The sequence below is a fragment of the Notamacropus eugenii genome, chromosome 1, assembly GCF_028372415.1.
Source record: "Notamacropus eugenii isolate mMacEug1 chromosome 1, mMacEug1.pri_v2, whole genome shotgun sequence".
In the NCBI taxonomy this organism is placed as follows: domain Eukaryota; kingdom Metazoa; phylum Chordata; class Mammalia; order Diprotodontia; family Macropodidae; genus Notamacropus; species Notamacropus eugenii.
Genome location: NC_092872.1, coordinates 1,483,694 through 1,493,920, shown reverse-complemented (window position 1 = coordinate 1,493,920; position 10,227 = coordinate 1,483,694).

The window sequence follows — 10,227 nt, the reverse complement described above, 5'->3', positions numbered from 1 at the left end:
TGCCCTGTGTGTTCGTCCTTCGTTGCCTAAGACCATGCCACCAGAGAAATGATGACATGACTTGCACTTGACTTTGTTTTGAGGGAGGGAGGGCTGCCCTATGGGCTCAGACTATCTCACCCAGAGACCTCCCCTTCCTGGGCCTACCCAATACAACTTTCTTTACTCCAGTACTTGGGTTGAGTTACACCAAGGGAGAGGAGAAGGTGAAAAAGGAAATAAGAAGCTGTGTACTCAGTAAAAATTAAGGAGAGATTAGTATCAAAATCAATTCAATTCACATCTGTTCAGAAATATCTATAACACCAGGAGCCACTTCCCAACTCACAGGAGTAGTTCACAAGGGAAGCTCTCTAGGTTCTAGGTTCTCAGTGGCTCTTCATCCCCTAAGACTTGAATCTTTCTCTTTTTGCTGGCTCCTCTGCTTACTACAGACATGCTAGCTTCTTCCCCTGTCCTTAAAAAACTTCTCATTTTATCTGAACATTTCCAGTAGCTGTCACCCTGTACCTCTACCCCTCTTTGTGCCTAAATCACTCGAGAAAGATTTCCATAATTGGTGCCTCCATTTCCTCTCCCCTTATTCTCTCCTAAACCCTCTGCAATATGGTTCCTGACCTCATCATTCAACTGAGACTGCTCTCTCCAAAGTTGTCAATGAGCCCTTGATTGCCAAAACTGATGGCCTTTCCTCAGTCCTTATTGCCCTTGCCTTCCCTGTTGGTCACCCTCTTCTCTTGAATACTCACTTCCCTCCAAGGTTTTGTGATACTGCACTGTCCCGGTTCCTCTTCTCCTGTGCTCCTTCTCAGCCTCCCTTACTGGATATTCCTCCAGCTCATGCCTCCCTGATGAATATCAGGCCACTGGACCCAGATGGCTCAGGAGAAGAAAGTGAGGTTAGTGGCCTTGCACAACCCTCCCTTACTCAAATCAAAGTCAACTGCAAGTCATATCATCATCTTGATGTCATGGTCCACTTTAAGAATAAAGGACAAACACAACAACACCAACTAAACTGCTGGCTGTCCCCCAAGCATCCTTGGTCCTCTTCTCCCCCCACACGGTCTAGCTTTGATGATCCCTTCAGCTCCTGTGAATTCAATTATTTCTTTTCAGAGGATTCTCAGACATGCTTATTCAGCTCTAATATCTGTCTTTATTTCCAGTCTTGCATCACCAACGGCTTGTTGGATGTATCACCTGGATGACCCATAGACATCTTCCATTCAACATGTCCCAACCAGAACCCATTACCTTTACTCCCATGTGCTTCCCTCTTCCTAACTCCCTGATCACTATGGAGGGCACTACTGCCCTTCCAGGCCCAGGCTATGGATTTCTTATTGGTTATATAGTCTTTTGTGTAACTAGTGCTTGGTGAATGCAGCTGGCAAAGGTAAGCCGAGGACAAGCGACTAGCGAAGCAGCTTTAGTTCTGAACCTTAGCTGTACCCCTAGACCAGCAGTACTTACAGAGGCAGCAGATACAATTCCACTCTGACACCCACCTTGGAGATAGATGAAGGAAAGACCAAGTGCCTAGCCATGGCCCTTCTCCTGCTCCCCCTTTGAGACGAGGTGGGCCTTATCTATTCATAAGTCCCACAAGCTTTATATCTGCACATTTAGACAGCCCATGTGGACATGTATATCTTACATGCACACACATGTACCTTATCTAAGAAAACAAGCACCAGAAAGATACAAAGAAAAGTACTACATGAATGTGAGAGAAAAGAGTTGGCGGGTAGGGGGATCAGAGAAGGCTTCCTGGTGGAGGCAGCATTTGACTTGAACTTTAAAATACAGGGGAGACTCCAATAACTAAATTGGGAAAGCAAGGACAGTCCACACCCCTGGAATGGCCTAAACAAAGGGGAGAGATGAAGGCAGAGTGTGTCTAGTCATTCCTCTAACTTGTTTGTGATGTGACCTGTTACCAGCCCATGTGTCTCTTCAGAGTTTATACTGGCATACAGGGTGAGAAGGTCATCTAAACCCGATTTCTGTTAGATTACTTTCCAGTTTTCCCTGGAATTTCAGTCAAATAGTGAATATTAGCCCAGTAGCTATGGGCTTTGGATTTATTGAATGCTGTACCACTGTTTGTGTGTGCAGTGGAAAGGGTACTGGGCTTAGAGTCAGGAAGGCTGAGTTCCAATTCAGACACTTCCTAGCTTTATTTCCATTTGCCTCAGTTTCCTCCTCTAGAAAATGGTCATAATATTAATTTCAAATTCTCTTCCTCCCTCCCCTATCCTTGAGAAGGTAAATACTTTGATATAGATTATTTATGTACAGTCATGCAAGACACATTTCCATATTAGCCACATTGCAAAAGAAAACAGACAAAAAACCAAGAAAAATTAAGAAAGTTTCTAAAAAGTCTGCTTTGATCTGAATTTAGACTCCACCAGTTCTTTTTCTGGAGGTGCAGAGCATTTTTAATCCTAAATCCTTTGGAATCATCTTGGATCATTGTATTGGTGAGACAAGCTAAGTCATTCACAGGTGACCATCGTATGCTATTGCTATTACTGTATACAATGTTTTCCTGGTTCTGCTCACTTAATTTTGTATCAATCAGTTCATGTAAGTCTTCAGATTTTTCTGAAACCATCCTGCTCATTATTTCTTATAGCATTGAAGTATTCTATGACAATCATATAACGCAACTAGACTAATTTCTAAAACAGAGAAAAGCCAAACTGGCAAGTTGGCAATGGGACAAAACACGCACACACACGAACACACACACACATATACATACATAAATATACACACTACACACACAAACACTTATATGGCAGCTAGGAGGTACAGTAGATAGAGCCTGGAGTCAGAAAGGCTTTCGTTCAAATCCTTCCTCAAACATTTGCTAGTTATGTGACCCTGGGCAAATCAGTTAACCACATTTGCCTCAGATTCCTCATCTGTAAAATGAGCTGGAGAAGGAAATGGCAAACCACTCTGGAACCTCAAATGAGGTCACAAAGAGTCCAGACGTGCCTGAAAGATGACTAAAAAAAATATACATATATATATGTCTGTGTGTGTATGTATGTATGTATGTATATACACATATATGTATATAATTATATGTGGGGGAAATGTGTATATATTACATACATACACATATATATGCATATGTATATGCACATATATACATATCTGTAGATAGATATTATATATACATATATACATACATATACACATATATATACATACACGTATATATGTATATATATGTGACCACAATTTGTGGAACAGAAGGCATCAAAAAAAATTTTTTTTAATGAAGAACAGCACAAACAAGGCTTCATATGCTGTCCACTCCCAAACACACACACACACACACATGCATGGACACATACACACATGCGTGCGTGCACGCACACACGTTATTATTGCTAGATCACTATAAGTGATCTTTGAAAAATCATAGGAGACAAAGACAAAGCTAGCATGAGAAAACCAGGGTTTTGCTTCAGATGTTCATCTTTAGAGGGTGGAGGGAAGGGCAAAGCGGGCGCCTGGTCCACCCGACCTCTCACAGAAAGCATACGCTCAGACCTTGCTACTTACTTCCTTTCCCAGGTTTCACCTGCCACCCACTAGGATCCTATGACCATCCTGCCCTCTCAAGCCTGCCTTCCTACCAGGATGTATTATCCATTACACACACACACACACACACACACACACACACACACATACACACACACCACGCGCGCGCGCGCACACACACACACACACACACACACACACACACACACACACACACACACACACACACTCTGAGGGCCCCTAGACCCTCATTACAGGGGACGTTAAGGATTGGTTCCAGAAAAGTAGAAAGCTGAATTCGGCCTCACCGCCATCTCTCAGTAAACTCTTAGAATGCGAGGAGGGTGTCTCACACCTCTCCCCTACAGAAAAAGACATGCAATAAATATTCGTCAATGACTACGATAAGTAACTGTTACCTGTCAAAGCAAGTAGTCCTACTCACCTCTCCCCCTTTCCTCCCCCTATCTCTGAGTCAGGGCCTGCAGAGATGTTTAGTCAACTCTCTGATTAGAACTATGGAGTAGATTTTGCCTCTCTACCTTGGCATGGCCATTGACCCACGACTAAGTTAGCAAATGTTGCCCCTTGAGTCTACGATAGAAAGATTATATCTGTAAAGCTCTTAGGACAGTGCCTGACACATAGTAGGCACTATATAAATGCTTCCATCCTTCACCTCATCTTGCTTCCCTAGGCCCAGCCATTCAGAACCACTTTCTGCCTAGATGAAATCCCTTTTTTCTGGCCACCACTTCCTACATTCTCATCTACCTTTCTCTGCCTTCCCTTGCCACCACAGTATATGACTAAGAAAATCCCCTTCATTCTAGGTCTCTTTTCACATCAATCCCATGTTCTGGTGCTCAAGCAAACCTAGCCATCTCCTGAAGATCCCATCATCTACAGCCCCCAGGGCTGGGAGCAGGGGTACACTTCTTCTTATCCTTTTTGAACAATTGGTCTGATATATATATGTTACAATCACCAAAATTTCTCTCAACATGGAAGTCAATTCCTTGGGCTACAACGCTAGACTTCCTTGGGCTAGATTCTCTAGGTCAAAGCATATGGACATTTTACTCATTTTTGTTTGCATAATTCCAAATTGCTTTCCAAAATGATTATATTGATCTATAGCTCTACCAACAACGCATTAATACAGCTGTCTTCTCACAGTCCCTCTAACACTATGGCACATAGTAGGCATACATACATCTCTCCCTACTCTACCCTGTATCTTCTTGCCATATCCCAAAGGGGTGAGGCCCTGGAAGGAGGGGAATGGGGTTGGGGGTGCAGAAGTCACCAGGAAAGTTGGTAAGGGAAAGAGATTATACGCTTTGGGCATGAACCAGGCCCAGCAGCAAGGGAGGGATTTCTATCCTCACAAATAAGGAGTGGGAAGGAGAGTCAGATCAGACTGATCAAGGGTCACAGCAACAAACAGAGCAGGACCAGAAAGGTCAAAATCCAATGAGGAAGATGAGCAGTGTGGTGGGGTCAAGCCGTTATCTTATCTCAGTTTGGTCTTGGGATTCGAGCAGGGGCTAATACATTCCCCACTCTACTTTGGAGTGGGAGAGATGAATGTAAGCACCAGAACCTTGTTCTTTTGAATTCCGTCTCTCATGGCTGTGCTTTTGTACTGGCTGTCTTCCATACATGAAATGCCCTCCTTCTTTTACCTATATCTCAAAAAGAACCTCTTATCCTTTAAGATGCAGCTCAGGCACCATTTTCTGCACAAAACCTTTCTCTATCCCCAACCTGCTTAGTGCCTTCCCACCTATAGTGCTGTGGTTTAATTGTTTCAGTAGAGTTCAACTCTTCATGACCCCATTTGGGGTTTTCTTGGCAGAGATATTGGAGCCGTTTGCCATTTCCTTCTTCAGCTCATTTTACAGATGAGGAAACTGAGGCAAACAGGGTTAAGTGACTTGCCCAGGGTCACACAGATAGTAAGTATATGAGGCTGGATTTGAATTCAGGAAGATGAGTCTTCCTGATTCTAAGACCCAGTGCTCTGTCCACTGTGATACCTAGCTGGCACCCCACCCTTAGTACACTATATTTAATTGCTACATGTAGACGAATTTTTTAACTTTACATTTATATAGTCACATTTTTATGTATAACTGTATATTTGAATGGGGCAGCTGGGTGGTGGAATGGATAGAGCACCAGTGCAGGAGTCAGGAGGACCTGAGTTCAAATTTCATGTCAGACACTTGACACGCACTAGCTGTGTGACCTTGGGCAAGTCATGTACCCCCAATTGCCTCATCCTGGGTCATCTCTAGTCATCCTGATGAATATCTGATCACTGGATTCAGATGGCTCTGGAGGAGAAGTGAGGCTGGTGACCTTCACAGCCCTCCCTCACTCACAAAATAAAGTCAAGTGCAAGTCATGTCATTATTTCTCTGATGGCATGGTCTTCTTTGGCAACAAAGGACAAACACACACACATATATTTTAATAAGCAATTTTTATCTCTCCCATTAGAATATAAACTCATTGAAAGTTGGGGTTGTTTCATTCTTAGTATCACTGTCCCTAACCGCTAATATACTGTGGCACATGGTAGGTGTTTAATACAAACTTGTTGATGGATTCTTAGGTTTTGACTTTTGTATAGAGAAAGGAAGCTTTTGGCTGCCTGGTCGAGGAAGGATCCATGGGCTCCTAAACTATTCTGGTTGCTTTAATGTTTTGTTTGTTTGTTTTGGGGGGGTTGGAGTTTTGGGGGGATTTTTTTTTTTGGAGCAGTGGATAGAACACTGAGCTTGGAAGTAGGAAGACATCTTCCTGAATTCAAATCCTGTCTCAGATACTTAAGAGCTATGTGGCCCTCGATAAGTCACTTAACTCTGTTTGCCTCAGTTCCTCATCTGTAAAATGAGCTGGAGAAGGAAATGGCCAATTACTCCAGTATCTTTGTCAAGAAAATCCCAAATGGGAACACAAAGAATCAGATATGAGTGAAATAACTGAACAACAAAATGTGGTTTTTATTCATTTCTAATAGTATAATTAAATAAGTGTGCACACTCATTTTTGAATAATCTCTATTTAATGCAGCAGGGATAGGATAAGGGGAGGTATTTTTCTGGAATAAAAATGGTGATTGAACTAAAAGTCTGATTTGATAAACCTGCTTCAGTGAACCTTGAACTAACCTTTGCTTTTAGAAGTTAAAATTTTCCAAATAACTGCTTTGGCTGCATCCTCAAAATTTTGATACGTTGTCTCATTTTCTTTGATTTTTTGGTTTTATCGTCTTTGACCAATATATTATTTGCGATTACATTATTTAGCTTCCATTTGCTTCTGACTCTTTACATAAAAGGGTAATTATAATTTTGTTCCATTGTAGTCAATAAAGGATGTATTTAATCATTCTCATTTTCTGTGCTTGTTTGAGTTTTTATGTCCTAGAAATAGTTCTTATAAAGGTACCACACAAAACTGATCAATACTCATGCTCCTTTTGATTCTCATTCATTAATGACAAAGGATTTATCGTGTCACATCTATCTTTTCTAAAATTATATTTAAGTCCTTAACCTCTCTTATGCTTTTCTTAGATTTATCTAGCTTGCAAAAGATGAATTATTATAGTTTTTCTGTGTATTTCTCCTTGTAATTCTATTTTATCTTCAAATATTTAAATGAGTGCCTTTCTGTGCATAGATAGTAAGTGTGGATGGTGGATTTTTATTATTATCTATTATTTAAGCATGACATAGTTTCTTTTTTAACCACACCTGTGGTTACTGTTGCCTTGTATGAGATCTTGAGACCTTGCCACCCCTGCTTTTTAATTTCACCTGAGGTATAATAATTCTATGCCAGTCAGCTGCCTTGCTGCCAGAACCAGAAACCATGCTGTGAAGACTTAATTGAATGGAAGGAAAAAACTTCTTAATACTAAGATAATCAAAAACTTAGTAGTCAAAAAAATCTTAACAATATCTTAATGTTAAAAAGAACTTCATAATGAAATTTCTTAATACAGTCTAAAAATGGAATGTTATTTGGGGAGTAGAATATTCCCTAACATTTCAGGTCCTCATATAAATGCTGGAGAACTACTTCTCAGGGTTATTATAAAAGGGATTTTTACTCAAGAGGAGATTGGATTAGAATTCTTCCTAAGACCTTCTACCTGCAGGGTTCTACGGCTGAAGTATTTTATGGTCCTACACACACACACACACACAGAGCTCATCTTTAATGCAGTATGTGAGAGTTTTATTTATTGAGGGTGGGGTGGAAAATTCATCCCTGATCGCTTACCGCATCTCCTCCAGTCCAGTCAATGGAATCACAGAAGGAATTGTTGATAAAAGTGGATAAGTCTTATTATGTCTTTATGAAGTATCAAATTGTCTCTGATAGAATCAGAGAATAGCTAGCTTTTGGCAAGTAAAAGGCCACATTCCTGGTGACTTTTACAAAATGGGACATCATCTTTAGGGCAGAGTTATTAACTTTTGTGTGTGTGTGTGTGTGTGTGTATCCTAGACTCCCTTGATATTCTGGTAAAGCCAATAGATCCCTTCTCAAATAGTATTTTTAAATGAATAAAATACATGGGATCACAAAGGAAACCAATTATATTGGAAAATAGCTATCAAACAATTTTTTAAAAAGAAGTTCACAGATCATAAGTGAATAATGCTTTTTCTAGGGATATACAGACAGATAGTTGTGTCAGGAGGCAACACCTAATAGAAGTGCTGTAACCAAGTGGGATGCTCAGTGTATAGGCATGGCTGGGGATCAGGGAGAGGAGGCTGACTTGGAGAAGGGAGCAAGGTGAAAAAACCTGGAAAGGGATAGAATATCAGAGCCTTTTGGTACCACAGTTGAGAGCTGCCTTGGTCACATATTCCAGACACTGTTGTCTTATTTTAAAATTGTACCCAATATTTCTATAGATAATGTGTGTATTTGTGAGTCTGCCTCAGGTTTATGAAGGAACTTTACTGTTCTTATTAAGCTCTTATAGTAAATGCCTTTGATGTGATGTTTGGGTGCCTGCCCTTAGATCCCAAATCTAAAATCACATTGGTCTCAAAAAATCACATTTCTCCCCAGCCCAAGGACAACCTGCCCTAGATCACTCTTCCTGATACAGGAGCCAGCTACACCTACAGAATTTATTAGTTTGAACCAGGTGTGTACCGACTGAACTGGCTGTGCACTGGGTCATAACAATATTTACTATTCACTGACCAATCACATGTATCCTAGACTTAGACGTAAGTATACTCCCTTATGTTTATCCTATCTAACAAGACATTGATAGGGGCAGCCTGGGTATTTCTCAGTCAGCCCTGACTGTTAGTTGACTTAGGGATGTTTCAGATCTAAAACCACACCTCACTGTAGTCCCCTGCTTGGGCTATTTCCCTGCTGAACTCTGGATAAAATACTTGTGCAGTAGCTACTAAAAGCGTATGTTCCGTTAAGAACTAACCACTCCTTAACTACTCCCTAATCCCATCCTGAATCTCTTAGTTAGCATAAATGACATGTTATACTATAGAATGTACCATATAACTTTAACCATATCTCTCTAAGGTTGCAGTTTTCCTAAGAATTCTTGCCCACTGCAAACCGTAATAAATCCGTACCACCTTGATTTCAAGAATGTTTGAGTCTGCGAATTCATTGTGGACAGCCCCACCCTGTACTCTGGTCTTTGAGGGGGGTGTCTCGCCACCTCCCCTCCTTTCCAACCCTCATCACCTTTACTTTGAGGTAATATTTCCCCCTACTGACTAATAATTTAAGGTAAGAGCATCAGGGAGCATTTTAGAAGTAAAACTCCACCCACCCACCACCCTCCAAGGACCTTTGAGCCCAAGGAGGTAGTAACTCCTCTAAGGGGACCAAATCAAAAGTTTGAGTGAAGTCTTCCCTTCCCAAATGATTTTTTTAACTAGGTAAAGAGGCCATTCTCTGCCTTCGCAGAGAGCTTAGTCTTAGTCACTGAATGGGTGTTGCTTCAGTCAAACTGGGACCTGTTAAAGACCTTAACTTAAAAAGGCCAAGGTCTCCCACTGCATCCAGGGGCATCTCTAGTCGTCCTGATCTATATCTTACCCCTGCTCCCAGAAAGCTCTAGAGGAGAGAGTGAGGCTGGTGACTTTGTACCCTCCCTCACTTACAAGTCGGGGCAGCACCTCCTTGGTGTCATTCGTCCTCTTCGAGAACAAAAGACCAGCAGCCACAAAGGCAAGAGAGAGGAAGTGGAAGGGGAAGCTTCGGAGGAAGGGCTACCTTGATTCCCTAATAAACTCAGGGAGTTCATTAACCATTTCTTTTTTTCAAAAGTCTGCAGAGAGAAATTATTTCATTCTTTGTATCTGAATCCTCAGAATCTAGCAGAGTGAAGGGCACACAGTAGGTATTAATAAATGTTTGTTGATCAATTGATTGAAAAATCCCTTTGGGTTCAACTTATTCAAGTATTTGGTATATCTGTGAATTTTGGATTTGCATCCTAAATTGGTCCAGAATAAGTCCCTGAGATCGATAACCTTCTTCCTCCATTACTGACTTCTCACTTCATTACAGGATTCAGTCACCAAAGACATCTCCCACCACTATCCCACAGGAAATGAGAGGCATCATACACAGAAG